We start from the raw sequence: 24,351 nt of genomic DNA on the forward strand, positions 1-24,351 counted from the left end.
CTCACTAACTGAGCTTGTGCTGGAGACGCCCACCCACACTAAGCAACATGTGTAACACACCCCTCAGTGTGTGTGTGTGTGTATGTGTGTGTGTGTGTGTGTGTGTGTGTGTGTGTGTGTGTGTGTGTGTGATTCAGTGGAACTTGAAGAGAGAGTAGGTTGGACTACGGAGGATTAGGTTATAGAAAAAGGAGACACCCTTTAGACATACCATCCTACATGTGAAACACACGAGTCATTCCCTCCCCTCCCAGAGTAAACTTTCTTTACACACCTCATATCAAGTGACAGGGTAAACCTCTTGCCCTACAGACACACAGAGTATCTGCTCAGAGCTGCTCCATGCTCACATTTAACAAGAACAATTACACCTGAGGCTGCGAAAAAACATACAATTAGTAAGAAAGATTGAATTTTTCCGGCATTCATTCTCTGTGTGCATGGAGGTGTGCATGCTTTGTAAGTGTGTAGGGAATAAGGAAACAGTCATGTAAATAATAAACCAGGTTGCCTACAATGGAGATATCACTGAAGCGCAAAAGAACGTTTTCAAACAACCAGACAGTGACAAAGTACGCCTTTGGAGAATGTACACACTGTCTAGTCCGGCCCTTGGTATTTTAATTAGCAGCACGAGCAGAAACGACCAATGATATACCAAATGGCCCTTTAGTCTTCAGCACAATCCCCACCATTTGAAACGTTTCAAAAGACACACCGACACACACACAGCTCTTAGATCGCTTTCATGACCTACAATTACATTTAACTGTCCTATCAGAAAAGAGTAGGTCAGTGATGTGACAGAACTTGCACGTGGTTGTGAGGCATGAACACATCCAATTTATGCACCAGACAGACAGAACAGGGAAATAGACGGGTAGTCAAAGGAAAACCCTGAAACCGATGAACACCTATAAAAGCTCTGCTTTAGTGCTTTATTTAAATGACGTAACACGGTGAAAGCTCCCCTGCTCTCAAAGTGGACTGCTTCATGGACTCAGTGCCTTGATATAGACACTGAACTCAAATAGCCTCTGCGGCAGGTCGCTAAATAAAGAGCTGTACATTACCCCTAACCTTTCCTAGCAACCAGGAACATGATATCAGATTTCTAATGGCCTTATCATTTCTCTTCTTCCTGCATCTGTCTCTCTCTCTCATCTTCTGTCTGTCGGTAAGTGAGACGGATCGTCCGCCCGTGAGAGAGTAAGGAACATGGGGAGGAGAGAGAGAGAGAGAGAAAGAGAGAGGGATAAGAAAAGAGAGAAAAAGAGAGACTGGGAGGGAATGGGTGACTAAAACTGAGTGGGTTTTACAGAGTGGTCATGGGAACAGTGACGGCAACATCCCTACTATTTGCAAAAACCACGTTTGGGTTACAAGAAACCCAGACACTGAACACTTCTTCTTTTCCTGTTTACTGTTTAATCACCATGGCGACCGCCATACAGAGCGGCCAGCTCCAAAAAAGCCAAATATCCTCTTCCAGAAAGGTCCCATACCATAAATATGTACGCAAGACAGCTGCAACGGATGCAGTGTCACGTCTCAACAGCTGTCCACATCATCACCGTACACTTCATCAAACTATGCTGAAGCATGGCACCTGAGGCCAGAAAATACACAACCAACTTTACCACCACTGAACACTGTCCATGTTCAGTTTGGCCTTGGGCACTGTTCGTTTAACAATTTTGGCCAATTAAAAAAGCAACAGCGAGTAACCACCTCCACAGTAAGGTAATTGCAGTCTTTACTGGGCATTCAGCAACAACACACTCATTACCTTTTCAGTGCCACTGTAGTTATGGCTGGGCCAGACATTTACATAACCATGTCATTAAAATGGGCTTGCTGTACACAGGCATGCATTGTTTAAACACTGATCACATCATGAGTGTGTATGTGTGTGGGGTCACCTTTGCCTCTATGTGTGTATGTGAATGTGTGTTTCAGATCAACTTTAATATTATACAAAGATCAGATCAACTGTAATATTAGACAAGAATCAGAGAAACTGTAATATTATGCAAAGATCAGATCAACTGTAATATTATACAAAGATCAGATCAACTGTAATATTATACAAAGATCAGATCAACTGTAATATTAGACAAGAATCAGAGAAACTGTAATATTATGCAAAGATCAGATCAACTGTAATATTATACAAAGATCAGATCAACTGTAATATTATACAAAGATCAGAACAACTGTAATATTATACAAAGATCAGATGAACTGTAATATTATACAAAGATCAGAACAACTGTAATATTATACAAAGATCAGATGAACTGTAATATTATACAAAGATCAGATGAACTGTAATATTATACAAAGATCAGATGAACTGTAATATTATACAAAGATCAGATGAACTGTAATATTATACAAAGATCAGATGAACTGTAATATTATACAAAGATCAGATGAACTGTAATATTATACAAATATCAGATCAGCTATAATATTATACAAAGATCAGATCAACTGTAATATTATACAAAGATCAATTCAGTTATAATATTATACAAAGATCAGAACCATAACACAGCATGAAAGGGGCCAACAGAAGAAGTATGCATACCATCCACCACTCTCTCTAAGTGAAGGAGGCAGCATGACCTATGAACCTAACAAGTCCATACAGAGAGCAGTGAGATACTATTCAAGAACAAACCAGCCCACTCCCACTAGAGGAATTCATTTGGGAACTATCAGTAGGTCTTTCACCACAAATAACTTTTATTCAGGATGTGGAGGCGTATGAGGTGTGTGTGTGTGTGTGTGTCATTTCTAAGGAAATAAATTATGAACTCTGCTTAGGGGAAGGTATAAACTCATAGAAATCATTGACATGACCTCCAGAATTGTGTGATCTCAATTGCAGGTGAAAAGAAAGTCTTCTTTCAAACAAGTTAGCTATTCAAAATAGCCCAGATAAGTCTGACAAGCAAGGATTTCAGTGGACTTATAGGAAATGGAACGGTCTTCATTCAATCCATTGTTTGGGTTTACAAAATAATTGTTATCTTAATTTTCCAGGTAAAAGCCGCTCTTAAGAGTTCTGGTTGCACCATGTCAATAAGTTGATACTTGATCAATAAGCAAATAAGTCAGATAGGACCTACCTACATGGATATCATACCAAGAAATACAAAAATCCAATATGCTCACTGCATTTCAACACAAATACCTTTTGTCACGACATACAGGCACAGAGAGAAATGATCCGTTGGGCTCTAACTATTCAAACAACTTCCTGGAAGTCAGATCACCTCTTAACTCCAACCACTCACTGTCCTGACAATCTCCCAGAAGTCACCCAGAAATAGTCATGTGATGCTTCAGTGACTGTGTCTTCCTGCTCAGTTTGAGCAGTGGTCATTGAGCTCAATTTGCATCAACATGCCCTATGGCCTCTACAAAACGGATTTTCCAAAATTGTACAACGTCAGGATTTCACGCACTGATTGCAAACAAAGTAGACATGGTTCTCCGTCCAACCAAAGAACCGCTAGCCAGAGGAACACGCAAAATGTCTCCTTTTACAACTTTTAACTCTGTGGTTGCCAACAGGCAATTTTCGAAGCCAGATTATAAATGGTGGATTTGTATTTCTCGGAAGTCTACTTGATGAATGAGAAATGGTGAAATTATAATTAAAATATAAAATGTAATAGTATATTATACACACACTCAAAAAGAAGTTCATATATGTAAATACACATGTGCTGAGAGTGAGAAAGAGAGAGAGAGAGAGAGAGAGAGAGAGAAAGAGAGAGTACAAAGGAGAAAGAGAGAGAGAATAGGAGAGAAGAATAATTAAATCAAGGCTTTGCAGACAGTGTTCAGATCTTGTCTCTGCCAGTCTGTTCCGGTAAAGTGTGCCACGGAGCCAAGTGTGCCCAGAATAGACCTGTCATCAGCCACCCCAGGAGTCGATGGCCTCAGGCCCACCGTAAAGGGGCCGCAAGGACTCAGGGGGGAGCAAGGGGGCATTTATCACTTGGGACACGTGCCACCCAAACCTTAAGCTGGCTCATATGCACTAATGACAACACCACCAAAGTGACTTTTCAGGAAATGCTAAAATGCATACTTTTGCATGCATGCATACTGCCATGTCTATTTTTATGTAACTCTACTCTTGAACGACGAATACTACTTTAAAGGATTGCTGACTCTGAACCAACCATACGATACAACTAACAACAGGAAACAAAAACGGAGGTGTCCAATCAAGTGCTATAGCACACTGAATCTGTGTCTTTGACTGAGAAGCACCAATGCTGTGGCAGCTGTGTCACAATGAGACTGTATCAGAACCATTCGTTCAATATGGTAGAGCAGACCTGGCTTTGTTTAAGCTCATCTGCATGAGTTATGTCCCTCTCCCTGACCACAATATGGATGCTCAAGAGTCCTCGCTGGTTCGAAAAGCAGAGGGAATACAGTAGATGTGTCATTGAAGTGTGCACTATTCTCTGAGCATAGCAAAACATTTTGCCAGCAAATACATGCGGTAGCTATTTGCCTTGTTGCATTCATTACTTGCAACTTGAATTTCACAATACTGAGAGTATTTTTCCCTTTATTGTATGCATCAAAGTGAGGCATAATAACTTCTTACATTCCCGGTCTCCCCAAGACATTTATTTTCATCTGATATGAGAGATACAAGGTTATTAGCATAGAGTCACTGCCAACATGGCATATCAAGTTTGCATGAGGGCTGAGCATAATATGCAAAGTTGAATCCCAAATGCAAACTTTGATGGTAGAGCGCCTATTATTGTGCAATATTTGGGTCTTCTTTATACTTTGATCACTGACTGTGACGTCAAGTTTATTGGATCATACTGTATTTGCAATCTGTGCAAGCTTAACTAGAAAGACAAAAACTCTAAACCTCTAAAAGGGCTTAGAGTGGGTCAAACAATGCAAACTCCTTCACTTTGGAAATACATGGCTCCCTGTGACCTATCTTATTGGGGACAGTTCTCCATTTGCAACTCCCTTCAAGTGAAAGTGCTGGCAGGTGTGTCTCCCCTCATTTTACCTCCCTCTCCCTTATCTCTGCAGAGAAAGCCAGAGGAGAACAGCTGGGTAGGGGTCTGCCTGCCAGCACCTGTTCACAGCTCATAGCCGGTGGCTAAAAATGCAAGCAGCGCTCTATAAACTAGCCCTGCCCAAAGGGGTCACGATGGCCCTCAGGATATGAGCCTCCCCGGGGAACTGGAGTTATTAGAATTATAAAAAAAGAACAACCAATATGATCATGCTTATACAGTCTCCCACAGTGTATCCTCAAGGCTTATTGTTTTGAATCTTGCACAGTGTTAGCCCAGGCTTTGTCAGAGCTTGACAACTCATAACTATGTTGTGTGGAATTCTGAACTACTTTTGAACCAGGTCCTAATAAATCTATGACTGTCAACCTAACTGGATGTGTAAGAGATAAGGACAAGATTGTGTTTGACAGGAAGAATGTATTTTGAGACACATTTGAAAAATTGTGTTTTAGACTGCAGACAAGAGGCATGTAGGTGCAAACATAATAGATCATTTCAGATGACTACCTAGATATAAGAAAAATCAAGAGAAATTTAAAATATCCTTCTTTTTTAGGCCTACCTTAACCCGGAAATCCTTTGGTCAGTTGAGTAACCTCTGGCTTCTAGGTATCCTTTCCAGAAATTCCAGGAATGGCTCTACATAAAGATCAATCTATTCATAGCGAGGGGGGCTAGCATGCACCCCTGTGGTCACACGCACCTTCACTGCATAGTGACTTATGCTCACCACACCTGCCACGAGCTAACACACCAAACCACATTACCTGCGGTCTACCTGTGGTCTACCTGTGGTATACCTGCGCTAGTGGCAGGGGAGACCTTCCGACCACTTCACCTCTGGCTTCCCTATTAGCAGTACCAATTACCACCTTAGCAGACCGTGACTGGGGACTTTGAAACCCAAGAGGCCCCCTGACCAGTCGGAGCTTATCAGTTGGCACAGGATCAGACATTCATAAGGAATGATTCAGCAAGATTGAGCGAGGCCTGCGAGAGGGGGTTGCTAGGAAAAGCCACTGACCAACTTACAGAAAAGAAAGAACGTGGGGTGGGCGAGGGGGAATAACTTCCAGCCTTCTCCATTTCTTGGCAAATTACAAACGACACCGAGGGCAGACCGGCATGCCATAGAGGCCCAAAAGACAAAGAGAACTCTGTCTCGCTATAGGCACGATCTAACAAATAAGGTGTCCTGCACATTCCTTACATTCAGGTGAAAAATAAACAGACAGATATTTTCAGGGCCACTCAAGGGCCACTCAAGAGAAGGTGCTAATGAAGAGGAGTCTCCGAGCACCACAGGAAACACAAAGGACAAAAGATTTAGTTACAGAGAAACTTCCACACACTTCATCCAGCTTTTTACTCTGCCAAAAGCAGACTTCTTCCAAGTAGAGGCCAATAAATACTTCAGGATTTGGGCAACTGTGTACAAGTCCCAGCTTTTAGGAGTCCTGTTAAAAAATGTCTTATTCACAATATGAAGAATTGTTTTAACATTTGCATAACGTCTTGAAAAGGAATCCAATTCAAATTTGCGCTGACGTCAATGGCACAAGACAGGGAGTTGGAGTAGGAGGGGAGTGAGCAGACATGGCCATTCTCAGCACCTCTTTAGCCGAGGTCCACATGGAAAAGTTGTAAAACTCCACGGCACTTGAAGGAAACCTCCACAAGACTCACTTTGTGTCCACTGCCTCGTGAGTCAGAGAGAGCACAGTGGCTTCTCCTTTTCCAGAGCGGAAAGAAATACAGTCACCGATGCCCCCCCCCCCTCCCCCAACCCTGCACCCACGCCACCTCTACTGCCCCAACTCAAACAAACACACACACTACCACAAGAATGAGAATGAGCAGGAGTTCTTCAACACCTCCCTCTCTCACCCCCTCCCTCTTTCCCTCTTTTCCTCTCACTCTCTCACCCATGAAGTGTCAAAGGTCTGCCCAAAGTGATGGTGCCCCCTACAGCACACCCAAGAGGAGGACAGTAAGGAGATTCTCCCCCTGCTTCTGAAGGGTGAAGATGGGGACGAAGGTAAAACGCATGACTCAAACGATGATTAAAATTACAGAGGACTTTCAAGACAATGACCAACAACCTGAAAGTGCAGTACACTATTTTCCAATCACACACAAGCCTTCGGTTCAGTGGCACACTGGTCTTTCTTTTCAGTTTAATATGTTCAAGGAGTTCTCGAGCAGCACAATGTTGCATCAGAGGTAATGAAAATCAGGTTTTGGAGCTGCAGAAGAACATTATGTCCGCCAAGCTAGTGAGTCGAGAGAGAGAGAGAGAGAGAGAGAGAGAGAGAGAGAGAGAGAGAGAGAGAGAGAGAGAGAGAGAGAGAGAGAGGAGTGCACAAAAACGCTTTGTGAGCAGTAAACAGCTCCAGGAGAAGGATCTCATTTGAGGTCGGAGGGGAATTCAAAACAGTCCCCACTCTTTCCCCAGTCCCTGGCTGGAGCTGTATATATACCAGCCCAGATCAGCGGAGAGGGAAGGGAATTCAAGCTCTGTTCATGCTAATTAACCAGAACTGGCTCTGGTTCCGTGGAAGACAGGAGTAACATATTCATGATCATGCACCCCCTGTTCCACAGATCAAAAATATGTAGGACTACAGCTTTTCTGACCTGTCATCCCAAAAATATAGCAAACGAAAGGATAGGAGGCAAACAAAAAAACTGGCAGCAAAATTTCACTGCCTAAAGGCTAAGAGGTACATCACAAACTCCCTCTCAACTACCCCCATAAAAATACCCATAAACACACCTACAGACGCTCACAAATATTCACACAACACAAGTATTTGACACAAGACTGAACAGCATGTGAGGAGTGCATTCTGGCATCAGCCCACACCTTTCCCCTTACTCACCTTCCACAGAAGGTACCCTGCCCTCAGCCCCTCCCCAAAATGCCTATCCTTCTCCACCCACATACCTTTCCTTTCCCCTCCTACCTTTTTTGTCGCTACGCCAGAAGCGATCCCCCAGGACGTCTCCCATGTCCGGGGAAACATGACCTGCTGCTGTTGCGGCTGCTGCTCCCGTGCTCACGGCCATGGCTGCTCCTGACCGCCCTCCAGCACTGACCCGTGGACAATACCAGCCACCCCTCTCGCACCCATCTGAAACCGATCACCCTCCCCCCGAAAATAGTGTGGAAAATGGGGCTGAAGGAAGCAGAATGGTGTGTGTGTGTGGGGGGGCGGAGGGGGCCAGTTAAAGGATGGAACAACAGCTTCTTTTCATCTCCTGCCCGCAAACACAGGGCGGCATCAGCTCAATAAATCTACCAGGGTCCACATATTCCCCCCTGTCCTCCCCCAGTCTCTACCACCACCACCACCACCCCTCGGCCATACATCCTACAGGCCCCGCTGCATTGTTCCAGGAACACTAACTCAGACACAAACACTGGCCGCCTTGTCCAGTGGCCACAACAGATTTAGGCCACCGTGATGAAGATGGAGAGAGAGTATTGCCATGGCATGTAACCGTGGGCCAGGGAAATGCTAAAGAACGACTTGGTGCAACTGCTGAACTGCTGTTCTTTCTCCGACTTTAAAAGGGGAAAAAAGGACCTTATCCATACAGCATCATTTAACGAGAGGCTAATATCTTTTCATCAGAGCTTATCATCGATTAGCTGTTTGAGTGGTTGTAGGAGGATGCTCTCTGTTTCGTGACTGTTAGAGATGTACGATATGAAGTAGTCGAAGAAAGAAATCCAAAGTCATTAAGCTTTATGTGTGCTTGGTTAATGACAACAACGGCCACGCCTAATGAAACAAGGTCCTCTGGCTCAAGATGCCTTCCCCATAGTAACCAAATGAGAGCACGCTCTGATGGATCTGTTCTGAGGCCTCTCTTTTTTGTGTCAGATAGTTGGCAAAAACATTAGCAGTGCCTGTCAGTGTCAGGCTCTTCTTCTGAAGTGAACATAACAACACTTTAATTTGATTGAAGTGATGAACCCTAACTGACCAACACCTCGAGTTGACCTCGCTAAGGAAATATGCTCCAACACTTGAGAATCACATGATTGACGTTAAGCTTACTAGCTTGCTTAATCATCATACTATATGCAAAGTGAATGATAATTGTGCCAAGCCACAGTGAAGCCCAAAGACATGTGCAAATGTCTTAAAGCACGCTCAATTTGATGTCTAGCTCTGGAGGTATGTGAAGTGCAATCCTGACAAAAAATGCTTTATCAAAAACAAATTAACACAAAAAAAAGAACAAACCTAAGAAGCCTGCAGCCTGCACTATTAGTCAGGATTGCACATCCCATACCTGCAGAGACAGGTACTTGCACAGCTCAGTAAAATACCCACATGTGACGAGTGACATGCCCAACAGAAGTGCAGCCCAAGCAGTTCCCAGGGAATGAAAAACAACAAGAAAACGACATCTCTGCCGTGTCATGCCTTGTCTGTATCAGGACAATCTGATGCCCCCACCCAAGAGGATAGTCTATTCTCTTGTCTAAACATGGAGCGAGAAACTCTTAATGTAAATTACTAATGTGTTTTTTTCTGAATTCAGAAAGGCCATAAAGATGGGGCAGACTGTGACTGTCAGAGAATACAAAAACTAATCTCTATGTCTCAAAGTGTAATGTCCCCAACATGCACCAACACTCAATTCTCTTTCTAGCAATGCTGTTCCAGGAATTGTTTACAAAAAAGTCATGTGCTCCCATCAGTGACAACAGGTGTTGGCCTCGGCTTAATGAAATGCACACCAAGAGTATCCAACTGAAAGTGCTAACCCCAGCAGTATCAAGGAAATGAAGCACATCACCTCTGAGTTTATAATGTCAAGTAAACACATAGTTTCAGAACCACAAGCATTGGAGGGAAAGATCCACTTGAGGAAGCAACTACAAATCAACTACAATTCAGCTTTACTTATCTTTAGAGCACTGAGGAAATGTTTATGCAATCACAATGAATAAATTAGCTAATTATTAGTTACCTGTGAGAATAGTTTATTCAGACTGTGAAATCTATCTGCCTTAATGGACAGAAGTCAAAGCCTTGTGCTGAGGGATATAGAATACTTGCCCAAACCAAATAAGCACTAACTGTCCGCCATATCCTTTGGAATAACACTTCATTTTCTTGTAGTCACGTATAAATGGTGCAAAAATCCCCCAAATCTCCGCCGTCTCAAATTATAGCCATCGCATTACACAACACCCAATTGGAGCATCACGTGTTTCATTTAAGTATGTGCCGCTGATTTACTGTGAGAGTAACCGTTTATTTGGGGGAGTATTACCATGGCATCATTTAAGATGGTGGAGTGGCTAGAAAATGGCTGACAGGGGAGTGCCAGGGAGGTGAGTGCCAACCTGACTCCCAGAGCTCATGGGCAGGATCAGTCCATGGGCACCACCTAGGGAGCCATCCTGTATTGAGCTCAACTGGCCTGGGCAGCTTATTCAAGTCGACACAAGTGAAACAGAGGGCAGGCCGGTGGAGGCTTAGTAAGTGTTGTGGAACTGAAAATAAACAACTACAAAATAAACAAATAAATTCAAGAGGCACTGTGAGAGTCTGATGAAAGAAATAGCTCAGGCTGCAGGGCACAACAGGGCGCACTGAAGCCCTTTAAATGTTTGCACAGTGAGTCAGCAAACGACCAAACCACACATGGGTGTGGTCAAGCCAGCCCACAAGGTTGTTCCCATGGAAACGTGACTCATACACATACACACACACACACACACACACACACACACACACACACACACACACACACACACACACACACACACACACACACAGTTTGGTCGGTTAAATATGCTTGCCCCCAGACACCAGGCTCTTAGGAACGGTGCTGTTGTCAAGGGAAACAAGTTGGTCAAAAGCACAAATTGACACGAGACACCCTGCCCTCTTCCTCTCTGGCACCGGCCGTGGCAAATCATCATCACAACGTGAGAAGCAGGACTATTTTTAGACAGGGATCCAGAACCAGGATCAACAACCTTGCCATCACACCTTTCTTCTTTCCTCTCTCTCTCCCCCTCTCTCTTTCTCTCTCTCTCTAACTCGCTCTGGCTCTCTCTCTCACGTACATATGTGAGCATAATGCAGCAGAAAACATATAAACAGAGCATTGGATGATTTATAGAGCCCGTTCTGCTCATAAACCCCCCTACATCTGGAGAGAATGAATCAGTTGCATTCTTTCCTGGAGAAGGAGGAGGAGAATAAGGGGAGACAGAGGCAGACTGAAAGCATTGCAGTTTGAAATAAAGCCCTGGTGCTCTGCAGCTCGTTTCGTCCCGGTACAGAAAAGGGCCTCTTTTTCCACAACCGTGAGGGCTTTTCCTGGACATCCATCTTCATTGTGACTCATTTAATGTGTGTGTGTGTGTGTGTGTGTGTGTCTGTGTGTGTGTGTGTGTGTGTGTGTGTGTGTGTGTGTGTGTGTGTGTGTGTGTGTGTGTGTCTGTGTGTGTGTGTGTGTGTGTGTGTGTGTGTGTGTGGTCACCACTACAATCAAACAATTAGAACTTAGCTAGAGAAGCCACAAGAGGGCTCCAGTCAATGTGACGGCAGTGTTTGGGTCCTCATTAGTAATGTCCACTATAAGCTAAATGTTGACAAATTGACTGAAGGTTTCCAAAAAAGGCCTGTATAGATTTAACAATACAATATGTAAGCTGTATGTTCCTGAATTCCATAGTTACATAGAATGTGGTGCAAAGTTGCATAAGCGCACCTTTCTAGTGGATAATAATAACTGTCCATAATTATTGCTTGTTAGGCGACTGCATAGTACATTGCCTTATAAGACAAGACCTCAACATGAAAGGCCTTTTTACAGGTTTCACTGAACACAGCTTGTGCAATCCATGCATACCTGCAAGAGAAGGTGATGGCAGACAGACCACACCCAATCTACTACATCTGCATGTATTCACAATGGAGGTTTTCACTTGAGTGTGACAAGGAAGTTGTCCCACAGCTTTGTCAGCAACCACAATACTTCACCTGTCTGCCCATAAATCTTCTTAGATGAAAGCTGCACTAATGAACTTTGTTGGCAATAAATCATTTATTTATGTGTCTTTGACACTTTAACTGTCTCTGTCTGTAAAAATTACACAAGGAGGCCAACAAATAAGGCTTAAAGGATTTGTTCTCCTCAGGGGCCCTATGTATAGGAACAGCCCTTGGGGTATGTCTTAGTAAAGGGATGGGATGCTCAACAGTTTTACAAAAAGTATAAGAGCTCAGGCTCACTGCATGAACAAAATTGTTCTTTTTTCATGTTTTCTTTTCTGAAAGAATGAATCTGTCCAATGTAAAATTACCTTTTTCATGCAAGACACTTGCGAAACATATAAATGAATTAGACTGTGACTCATTTGTAGTGACTAAACTGAGAACACTGCAGCACAATGGTCTGGGAACATTTTGCAATCAGAGACAGACAGGCAAGATATGACAGACGAGCCACAGCACCAGGAATCCAAAGAATGCAATGTCTCAATAGTGTCATTATAACACTCCTCTTCACAAGAATCCTAACCCCCCCCCCCCCAATCAGGACTTTATCTCTGAGTCGAAGGCCTGTTATTGCTCATAATGTAGTTCCTTGGCCTGTGCGATGGTGGAGCCAGGGGGGAAAACAAACCACCACACCCACAGTTATTGGGATGAGCAACTATTGCAGGAAGCTAGGTGTGGTGCCTCTGGGGTCCCATACATCTATGAGCTCTGCTTTTCTACCTCTCAACCAAGCTGCAAACTCATAGGTGGAGAGTGCACACACAGGCACCCACTGCTGCACATGTTACGCAGGCATATACACACACAGAGGTTTTGTGACGACACGTAAATAAATGAGACACCATGGAAAATATCCACATGAAGGAGGAGGACCTCATGCCATTCTGATACCTTAATAGGGGATGTGTGAGAAACGGCCATATCTAGTTCTAGCTCCACCCCCATCCCCACCACACCCATCCCCCCCACCACCACCTATCCCCCCACCCCTGCATCGAGCAAAAGTGAAGTGCTGACACCTTTAATAGCCGGGGCGCTTTAAAACAACACACCACTGACAATGCCCATGACCTGCGTGCCCAGAAAGAGGATCCGGCCAGTGGGCACAGGCAGATTGTTACATGACACACAATGGCAGAGGCAGATGCATCAAAGGAGAAAGGTGACGTAGCCATTACTAACACCATCTCCAGTTTCTTCTACTGGGATCACGCCTTCACAACTTACACAGCATGATTTAGTGCAGTTCTCAGGAGGTGCACTGCTGGGTTAGGGAGGGAGTAAAGAAATCCGATGGCTGGAACAGGAGCTTGTTAAATCAAAGGCACTGACTTAAATGGGTACATAATGAACGAAGGAGGGTCTATTTTAGTGCAACAGGTGAAATGTATTAACACTTATCCTCTTGTCCGGGCACATCAATGAAACCCTTAAATGTGTGTTTGGCAACAGAGTGAATATATGGGGCGAGGGAGAATGGGCAACTGCACGGAGTAGAAATGAACACCAATTCAGGGACAGTGAGGCAGCTCCAAGCCCTTTAGGATAATGATGGGGATCTGCAAGTATAATAGCTCCTTCTGGCCATGATATTAGAGAACCTGGTTTGGATCGTTCTGACTGTCAATGATAAATGAGAGATTGTATCTTTTGCCTTACGGCCCCTCACTCAGACTCAGACTGCAGATCATCTTTCTCAAGACTTTCTCTTTAGAAGTTTCTCCTTCTTGCTTTCAGTTTACTTCTATGACTATCTTCTTAAATGAGCTTCTCAAGCTTGACACAACTGAAAGGAATGCCCTGCAGAACTGCCTTCTCTTTTACACTATACCACCTTATCGCTACCAAACCATTGCATGTTACCCTCCCAGGGTCACGCCTTGCTTCCTCTGTTCCACCTCACATCACTCTTTGCCAGTACTACTTATTATGTTAACGGTCGAATAACTTACATCTAAGAGGCCACCGTATTGGGAGCACAATGGATTTGATCTGCCGCACAGGTCCGGGTGAGACCAGTACAGGGTTACAGCTATCAACCATTTCCCCCTGCCGCCCATTCAGCAAACACTTGGCCTGATAACCTTGATGAAAGAGTGCAGCTGAACTGAGCAACACATTCCTCCCAGACCAAGAAATAACATATTGAACCACCTACCGGTAAGATACTGAGAAGAACTAAAGTTAAGTGTCTGTGTGTCAACTACTGGTATTGACAGACTGTTTGACCATAGATGCGACCATAAAGAGAGTGCTAACCCTGGGTGAGGGGTCAACTGGCCATCAAAGTGAAGAGGCCATGGGTCAGGTCTGTTGTTTTGCGTGAAGACGGGTTTGGGCTACCTCTCTTACGCAGGTGTAACTGTGTCTTTACGGTCCAAAATTCCAGACATGTTTTCAAAACTTGCCCTTGAAGATGCTGTCAGAGTGATTTATATGCATATACTTTAACACGTCTATTATGTGTGCAGTCTGTGTCTATAGGTGTGTGTACTGTATGTATGTGTGTGGGAGGGAGGGTAATGGGTGTGTGCCCTGGGAATGTGTGGGTAGGTGAATGCAGTTGGGTGTTTGGTGTAACACCAGAGACCCACTCAAACAGGAACTTGAAAATACATATAGAGAGTTCCATTGCCCTTTCACAATGAATATTGGGCAAGAGCATGATTATTAAAACTACCTGACGCCACTTTTGTTCACGTTACTGTAGGTCTGTACTGTATGTATGTGTGTGGGAGGGAGGGTAATGGGTGTGTGCCCTGGGAATGTGTGGGTAGGTGAATGCAGTTGGGTGTTTGGTGTAACACCAGAGACCCACTCAAACAGGAACTTGAAAATACATATAGAGAGTTCCATTGCCCTTTCACAATGAATATTGGGCAAGAGCATGATTATTAAAACTACCTGACGCCACTTTTGTTCACATTACTGTAGGTCACTTTTAAAAAGACTTCCACTGAATGATTTATTTTCTCTCCAGGTGGGATGGCTTTGCATTCAGTTGAGGTTTGGATCAAATTACTCGTTGTGAAGAAGTTGGCAGCAACATCAAAAGATGTCATGAAATGTCTGAGGGTGTGTGCACTTCAAGACATTATACAGTTTCTGTGCAAGGGATATCTGGTGTCTCTTCCATGAACTTACCATCATCTTAGAAGTAAACAACACTATGTTCTCAAGTAAGGTGAATACCGTATGTGCCATTGTACTGCAGTAGTATGACTTATCTGATAAATAACAAGTAGATCTTACAGATTCTGAAGCTTCCTCTCAAAAGAACGGGTGGAAAATACCAAACGACTCACCTGCGAAAGAAAGAGAAAGAAAAACTAGAGTCAAAAAGACATCAAAATAACACCAGATGCCTCATAAAGATAACATTGCATGTGTTCCTCAACTGAGCCAGATGACTGGAGGCGAAAAGAAACAAAGAGAAGAAAATAGTTGGATATGGTTTGTGTTACCGACATGATGACTCCAAAAAGCAACCCAAAAATGCTCTTAGCTTTAGAGACTCAAGAGGCTCTACAACAAAAGCCTGCTTATAATTGATGCTTAAAATCTTGGGATTCACGGCACACTGTTAAACTTGAAAACTTTTGAACAATGCATGAGATAGTTGCTGTGGGGAGGAGGAGGAGGCCTTCAGGAGATTGATGGAACCAAGAAAATCTACCCCATCTGGGCTTCGCGTGAGAGGCATTTACTGGCACTCAGAGAGCAGCTCTGGTCCCCAGTGATAGATCAGTAGAATTCCTGAAACCTTTCCTGAAACCTGTGCTGAAACCTGTGCTGTAACCTTTACAACAGCACCACCTACTGAATATTCAGCCAAACAGCAAGAAGAAAAGGTCACTCATTGCATGCAAAACAATAAACAAATGAAAGTGCTAAGCATGTTTCCTGTTTTTGAATAGAAGAAGATATTTAGGACATCATGCAGGACTGACCACTGGTCAGTGATCACAGAGCTAGTGACATTGAAGATAATAATGGGACATCATGCAGGACTGACCACTGGTCAGTGATCACAGAGGTAGTGACATTGCCAGCGGCACATAAATGTTTCCCATTATTCCACCTGCCACACGTGATTTGTCAAGGATTTCGTACATGCGCCAAAGAGTATCTTTCACTACAACTAGCCAAAAATAGGATGATTTAAAGTGCACAGAGTCCAGTACACTATGGCATACACAGAATGGAGTTCATGCCAAAGTCAAAGGAGACACGCATACACAAACATACAGATGACAAACTCAAAGGAGAGAAGCAGACCGCTGAAAGTCAGAGTGCTATAAATCGCACCATTACGTGCTGCATTCCTGGAAGCCAGGTTTCTCTGGGCATCACATGAACTTTGCAGAGAGAGAGAGAAAGAGAGAGCGAGCAGGAGAGAGTAAAGAGAGAGAGAGAGAGAGAGAGAAAAAAGGTCGTTGTCTAACTCCGGCAGTGGTTCATAAATACTACATCCAAACACTCCCCCGTCCACCTCCCCCCCCCCCCCCCCCAAAAAAGGAAATATGCCCCCATCCCAGCACCACATGTGTCTTGTCAACACCACCATCACCCCTAAACATTACTCCTCATCTGCACATTAACAGCATTCCCCCTCAATGTCAGAAACCACACACAGTTGCATACTTAAGCATGGGCCACCTCGCAGGGCTACTGGAACCACATGGGGCCAATTCACAGGAAACCCAACCCCTCAAGGCCGGGACATCCACCAGGGCCACAGGCCACCATGGAAGAAACCTGGCACCTGTCAGCAGTGCATAAGGAGTTGCTGCGTCCACTGGGGAGGTGGGAGTTATGGCAGACATGCAGGCCTAAGGGCTCCAGGGCAACATTAGACTCATACTAGAGGGCCCCTGATAGCTTTGCTGGTGTTTCACACCCACCGGTCACTGGGCACGGAGAAGGTGAGAGGATGGCGTAACTGGCCGTATCCCCATAAGTGTGGCCTGACCAATGACCCCATACAGTGGAAAGGAAGCTGGCTGACCCTGCACTGCCTGTGACATCTACTGGTCTACTGTGTCCTATGATGAAAGCTGGTTTGGACTGGATAGGAGTTCAATTGGAATAGTGAGTGATTGTAAATACTTGCTGTTGGAATTTCTATTGGTCCTTATAAGCGTAGTCTGTGATTCTAATTCAATACACTTTTGGTCCAATTCAGCAAATTGCCCCGGACAGTCCTCTAGCTGTCTGTTCAGTGTGTGCACTCAGGTGTTCATATACAGTACAGCCCCGACTCTGGGAATTGCAAACAAACATAGTGGCTTGGACCAATTGAGGCCAATCCATGCGTTGCTTCAGAAGCACGGAAGGGAGAGATGTCATTTGATTGCCTGTTGAGCTGAGATTTTTAAAATGATCATTATCACAGCCCTCAACTTTAACTACCTTTGCTGTTACATGCTTTGTAAACACTTTGGCAATGTGAATACTGAAATGCGTCATTCCAATAACCCTTTTGAAATCGAAGTTGAATAGAGTTGATGAAACAGAGAAATGACAGGTCGGGACAGAAATGCAAGAGTCATTAGAGCACTCAGAGTAGAAGTGTGTGTAGCTGGAACGGGCCAGTGAGTAGCCAGAATGAAACAGTAGGACTGAGGGCGGAACAAAGGCCAGTGTCTGGGAAGACAGAACACATGGGCAGACACTTCAGGGGAGAAACCTGCTGGAACATTCCAGGGAGGGAAGATTTCCTCACAATAACAAAAGACCAAAAAAAGGCACAGAGATGCCCATGGTCTGAGGGATTCTGATTCATGTCAAAGTTATTCAGAACACACTGGGACAGGGACATACACACACTCACACACACATGGAGAGACACAGACACAGACCCAGACCCAGACCCAGACCCAGACCCAGACACAAACACAGACACAGACACAGACACAGACACAGACACACAGACACAGATACAGACACAGACACAGACACAGACACAGACAAAGACACAGACAAAGACACAGACACAGACACAGACAAAGACACAGACACACACACATACACACGCACACACACAGACAAATGGTATGTTCCAGTGTTGGCACGCACGCTGATGAAAAGGCAGATGGATGCTTTCCATCACAGAGGGGCGCATGTCATTCTCTCCCTGTCCGATGGATCTTTCCAGCGCAGACAGGAACACAAACAGAACCACCCTTGTCCCCGTGGTGTGAGACTCTCCTCACTGGGCGCTCACGGGAGAAGAGAGGCGTCTGGGCACCAGAAGGGTGACACTGGTGAAAACGGCATCGCCATCCACCACTGGTCAAACACAACAGACCCTCTCTCTCTCTCTCGTTTTCTCTCTCTCTCTCTCCACATACACACACACACACACACACACACACACTAATATGAAATACACACTCAGAAGTTTCCCTCTCCCTCATGCACTCATGCACACAGTCTTGCACACACACACACACACACACACACACACACACACACACACACACACACACACACACACACACACACACACACACACACACACACACATACACACACACACATACACACACACACACACACACACACACACACAAACAAACACACACACACAAACACACACACACAGAAAAAGAGAGAGTTCTGGCTCCCTGTGAAGTCTAGCCAGTGCTGTCACTGACAATCTGCCGGTCTGTAGAGCCTCTGTTTGGTGCCTCACCACAGAGACAGCGTGGTAAACCACAACCCGCCAGACAGACAGAGCATAGGGAGTCTTTGAGTTGTGCTTAGCCTCTGAAGGAGAACTCTCAGGACCTGTAGCCTTTTTCTGCCCACTCAATGACACATTACAGTAAAGGACTCTCAACCAGAGCCAACGCCAAAGGCCCCAGTGCTAAAACACTGTCCAATGAGGCGGGCACTGTAGACCCTCCGAGGTGAAGGGAACTCACTGTTGGCCACTGAAAGACGTAATTACAGTAATTACGCCTAATGACATCTATTTGAATTAATGAGATGACCACTATAACAGGATAAAGAGTCAAATGGCACTTCTTTATAAAGGCTCGCTTCATGCAATGGCTTTATAAGGGTCAGTTTTGTGGATAGAATTAAACACAAAAATGTAAAACTTACCCTGGTGGGTAAGAACGACGCCACTGACTTAAGGACCCGCTAATCAAATGTTTAACATAATGGTTTGGCTGTCGGACACATATAGCAGCACTGTGCACAGAGAAGCAGCTGTCTGGTTGAAGACTCAGATGTAAAGGTGAGAAGGGGCTGGAGGGCAGAAACTCCATTATGAGATGTCTTAGTCCTTCTAGGAATGCCATGGACTCCTCTGGAAGCAGCACTGTTACTTCTGACCTTTGCATCTTTACGTCTTCAAGGTGGAAAAAACATATGAACATATGAATGTATGAACATATGTTTGTATGAATATATGTATGTATGTATGTATGTATGTAAACTTATGTATGTCTCATTCACACGTCAGCCCAAGCGCACACAACAGTATAACCTCTTGGTGCCGATGCTATACCAATGTAGCATTCAATCATTCAACACATAAGCATGCTGAGTAAACCTTCACATGTGTTCACCTCGACATCAATACACTCTCGATTACCCTACAAAGAAAATTCCGCAAAGGAAAGACCAAAAAACAAACACCGCTACCTGCTTCACACTTCAAACGGTAATTATCAGAGCATTCTAACAAGCTGTCTTGTCTCCACTGCATGCAGAGACAGGAGTCACACTGCACCTCTCACCATACTCTTCACCCACAGGGAGTCGATGCAAAGCAGGATTACAGTAGACAAAGAATGGCGTGAGAGGGGTTCCTCATCACATGTCGGTATGTGGAATCAGAAGTGTGTGCTTTGACCAGCAAGGACAGATGCTCTGGACAAGCATGAGGTCCCTCTGAGTTCTCAGAGTGCAGTCTGTTTTTCACAGCGCAGAAGAAGAATGTGTCTGCAGTGAACAAACACTTACGATAAGGCTGAGTTATTAAATTCCAGTGGGCTTTGTGTGTCCTGCTGGCCAGCAGATAGACTGAGCCCACTCTGAACCCTGCGGCAGGACAGCCACCTGTTGCGTGTTAGTCAGCAGCGTTAGCTAGCTAGCGACCTCTCAAGACCAGGCCCTGTGGAACGCCTCTTCATGCTGAGCACCTGCTCTCCTTCTCTCTCTCTCTATCTCTCTCTCAGCTTTTTATGTGTTCACACATTCAGTCCCTCTATTTTCTCACTTTTCTTTTGTCTCCTTTTCTGTGGCAGCAGCATTATGTTTGTACAACGAGCCCGCTTACCTTGGTCAGAGCAGTACGAGGCCATCATGTTCAAGCAGTGGAACAGACCTTTGGAGCCTGTCCTGCTGCAGGGTGTAGTCTTGCAAAGGTATTTCTTTACACTCGCTTACAGGCAAACTTTCGGTCGGGAGCTGTTACTTGTGCCCTCTGTGTCTCTTCCTCTTTCCCGGTCTCATTCCCCCTCTCTGCACCCTCCCTTTCAATCTCTATCTCTCCCTGGCTCTGTTGCTCTGTCTCTTTTCTCTTTTTAACACGTCACGCTTTGCAGATCTTCAGAATGAGCATATTCCCCCTCCTTCTCAGGCTAGTGGTGCCCTTCCCACTACCCTTTGTGTGTGTGTGAGTGTGTGCGTGTGTGTGAGTGTGTGTGAGAGTGTGTGAGTGTGTGTGTGTGTGTGTGTGTGTGTGTGTGTGTGTGTGTGTGTGTGTGTGTGTGTGTGTGTGTGTGTGTGTGTTAGGGGGAGGTAAATGGTGGGTGGGAGCGTAGGTGAGCGTGTGAGCTTACATACATGTGAGAGCATGCATTTGACTGTGTGTGTGTGTGTGTGTGTGTGTGTGTGTGTGTGTGTGTGTGTGTGTGTAACTAAGTAAGTAAGTAATCGTTTTTGAAGCTGTACACCGACTCCAAACATTTCTCCTGGAAGTCTTTAAGCTGTTTGTAAACATCCATTAGCACAGTGACACAGTAAACAAAGGCACAGCGAGGGGTACATGTCGCACAGATAAAGCCCACTGAGCATTCTGGGTAGCCCAGGGGTTCCCACGGTGCTGTGCGGTGCTCGGCGCTACCCTGCAGGGTTCAAATGAACTGCCAGAGGCACCGACACAAACTCGGCACACTGCCAAACCTCACTGAACGAATCTGTGCCAGAAACAGCACACACAAACAAATGCAAACAAACAGACACACACACACACACACACACAAAAGTACACACACACACAAACGCATAGTGCACGGAAAGAGAATCACGCGAGGTGAAATGTTCTTTCATGGTACATTGTGCGTATGTGAGATGCTAATAAATGTGAGTCTAATAAATCATTGAGTAGATTTGAAACACCTGTGGAATGGAGAACAAGGTTACTGTATGTCCAATGTGAAGCAGGTGTAGTATAAGACAGGTAGAGCTTGAATTTAGTCAATGATTAACCCCTGCCGCCACACATGGTTATAAAGTAGCAGCTGATTGGCAGGAGGAGGAGTTTTATACCAAAAGTCCTCAAACACAAAGAAATGTCCCAGAAAAGAATTGATCTTTGTTTGGATATCTAAACTTAGATAAGGGCAATCAATGTGGGCAACACTATTTACACTGGTCAGTCAGTAATAAAATATGTGTCTTTGGTTAAAATTGAACAGAACAATACAATGATAAAGTTTCCCTTAATTCTCTTTTAAGCCTTGAGAAAGGGACCCTCACTTCCAGGGGAAATCCTGTAATAAACATGGGCAGGTTTTTTGGACTAATCGACCCTGCCCAAATCCCCCTGCAAATCTTGCTTTTGGCTGCAAACTGCTGAGTCTCAGTATCCGAAAACAATCAGCAGCTCCAGCAGCTGCCCCCCACCCCCCTCCTCTCCACCTCCCCCAGGGAAGGACCACCTAGCCCCTGAACTGGCCAGCAGCAAAGTGAGACTGAGAGTGCTCTTCCATGGACTAGTCTCTGATGAGAGATAGAGTTATTATGTCACTTGGGGCACGGCTGAGTGGGAGTGCTCAAATGACAGTAGAGTAAGGGGCCAAAAGGCTGGCAGCTTTGAATCTCAATATGGGAGCTGTGTTTGAACTCAGAACAAGAACAAGACATCAGTGCAGCTTTGACTCTCAATATGGGAGCTGTATGTGAACTCAGAACAAGAACAAGACATCAGTGCTGCAAAGGCCCATGGCAAGAGGGGCACATCTCTGTGCATAAATGAACATGCTCGCTGAATTGTATGTAATTAACCGTAACAAATTAGGAATAGGAAACTCAATGTGGGTGATATGGGAGAAGTGTACTTATAATTGCTGCTAAAAAGAATGATGTTCAACTTCAGTCACTCTGTCTCTTTGATCACTTCTTCTCTTTAAATTAGTGCAAGCAGGATATTACATAACTAAAATAGGCCTGAACATCTCCCTGGACAGCAGTCAAATGGAGACAAAAGACAGCAGTCTTAAGCTGAATAATAAAGGAGAAAACGTGGGTTATCTGCAGTGACATCAGGAACAGCCCACTAAACTACGTCTACTCCCAGAGCCCCAAGCCTGTGACCTTTGCCCCCGAGAGAGAGCACTGATGGGACTCCCAGAAGATGGGAGTGGGCCAGTGGAAAGAGAAAAAAAATAGGACACTCCTAGCTCATCTGTTCCAACAGGATAAACACACACACACACACACACACACACACACACACACACACACACACACACACACACACACACAGCTGCCACTCATTGTTCAGACTCTTAAGATCCACCTGATAAAGGCCTGGCCTAAGCTAATACTTTAAGGCCAGGGATGATGGGAGTTAGTTGTGCGGAATGGAACATGCTTGGCCACCTACGCTGTCTTCTTGTTTCGTTTGGCTTGGCTTGGTTTGGGGGCAAAGAAAATTCTCCAGAGAAGCCACAAGACTGGAATATTTTAAGCAAAAGCTTAGAGAAACACGACACCTGAAACATCATGCATAAAATTAGTTTGACATATTTAAGTGACTCTTCTAAACTGCCAAGAGCAATTTCAAGCAGAGGTTTCAGGTGTGCCAGTTTTAATGAAGATTATATCACAGAATTTATAGTGCAGCTCCCTAAAGGTCTAATTTCAGCATTTAAATTTTCCAGCTTTCAACCCAATGTAGTGTTATTAACATCAGGCTACTACAGAAGCCTAGTGTGTTTATGGGGGGGGGTTGGGGTTACAGTAAAGCTGAGACAGCCTGTCGTATAACACAAACGTCGGTGTTATGACTAGATGACTCCTGGAATTAAACATGGGATCATATCAGCAGAGCCGTCTCTGATGCGGTAAACAGACCAGTGGCCTTTCATCAGCAATGAACAGATTCCACACAAGTAAACAGAATTTCCGCAATCTTCACAAATTCCCTCTTCTGTCTTCCTTCCTGGCTTTGTTTTCCATCTTTCCCCTCGGTCCCAGGAGCCCAGTCAACAAGCACATATGTACAGTCCATGCACATACACTCAGACAGACACACACAGAGACACACACAGACACACACACACACACAAACACACACACACACACACACACACACACACACACACACACACACACACACACACACACACACACACACACACACACACACACACACACACACACGAAAATATATTTTCACAGCCTCTTACATAACCCTGTGTCCAATGTTTCCAATAGGTTGCATGGACACGTCTTATTTAAAGTCCTAATGCACACACTGTGCAGAGAATTTCCCCTGCACTCATGAAACATATATGTCTTCTCTTATTCATACTCTCGGGCAGTGTAATGGAAAATTCACACTTAACTTAGATAACCATGCAGAGGTGAGGACAGGGGCACTTCTCCCTGCCTGTGCTTTCCCAGCACAATGCTCCGGATGAAGGGGCCAGGTCAGTGTCATCTTTACTAGAAGAATGCCCAGGAGGGCGGCTGGCTGGTGGATGCGGTCAGGGAGGATATGGGGATGGGACCACGATGAGATCAGCGGCGGCCCCCGGGTCACCTGACCCAGATGCTGCCCTGTCGGGTCTGGCACGCCATGCTCACACCTTTGTGCTCAACTAATCAGTCAGAGTGTGTGTTTTGATGTCTGTGTGTGTGTGTGTGTGTATGTCTGTGTGTGTGTCTGTTAGGGCCGGCTGGAAAAACAGCAGCCCAGTGTCAAATGTGGAGGCACACACACACACACACACATTGAGTGATGCTCTTCCTTGAAAACACTC

The 24,351-nt window shown here is 44.8% G+C and overlaps 1 protein-coding gene across 4 annotated transcripts in view; it reads right to left on the minus strand.

Annotated features, from left to right (window-relative positions):
- The window catches only part of LOC308380402 (plectin-like), a 122,548-nt gene that overhangs the window by 72,025 nt on the left and 26,172 nt on the right, over positions 1-24,351 (minus strand). The gene's annotated exons all lie outside the window — the stretch shown is intronic.

Source organism: Sprattus sprattus (genome assembly GCF_963457725.1).
Source record: "Sprattus sprattus genome assembly, chromosome: 19".
Classification (NCBI taxonomy): Eukaryota; Metazoa; Chordata; class Actinopteri; order Clupeiformes; family Clupeidae; genus Sprattus; species Sprattus sprattus.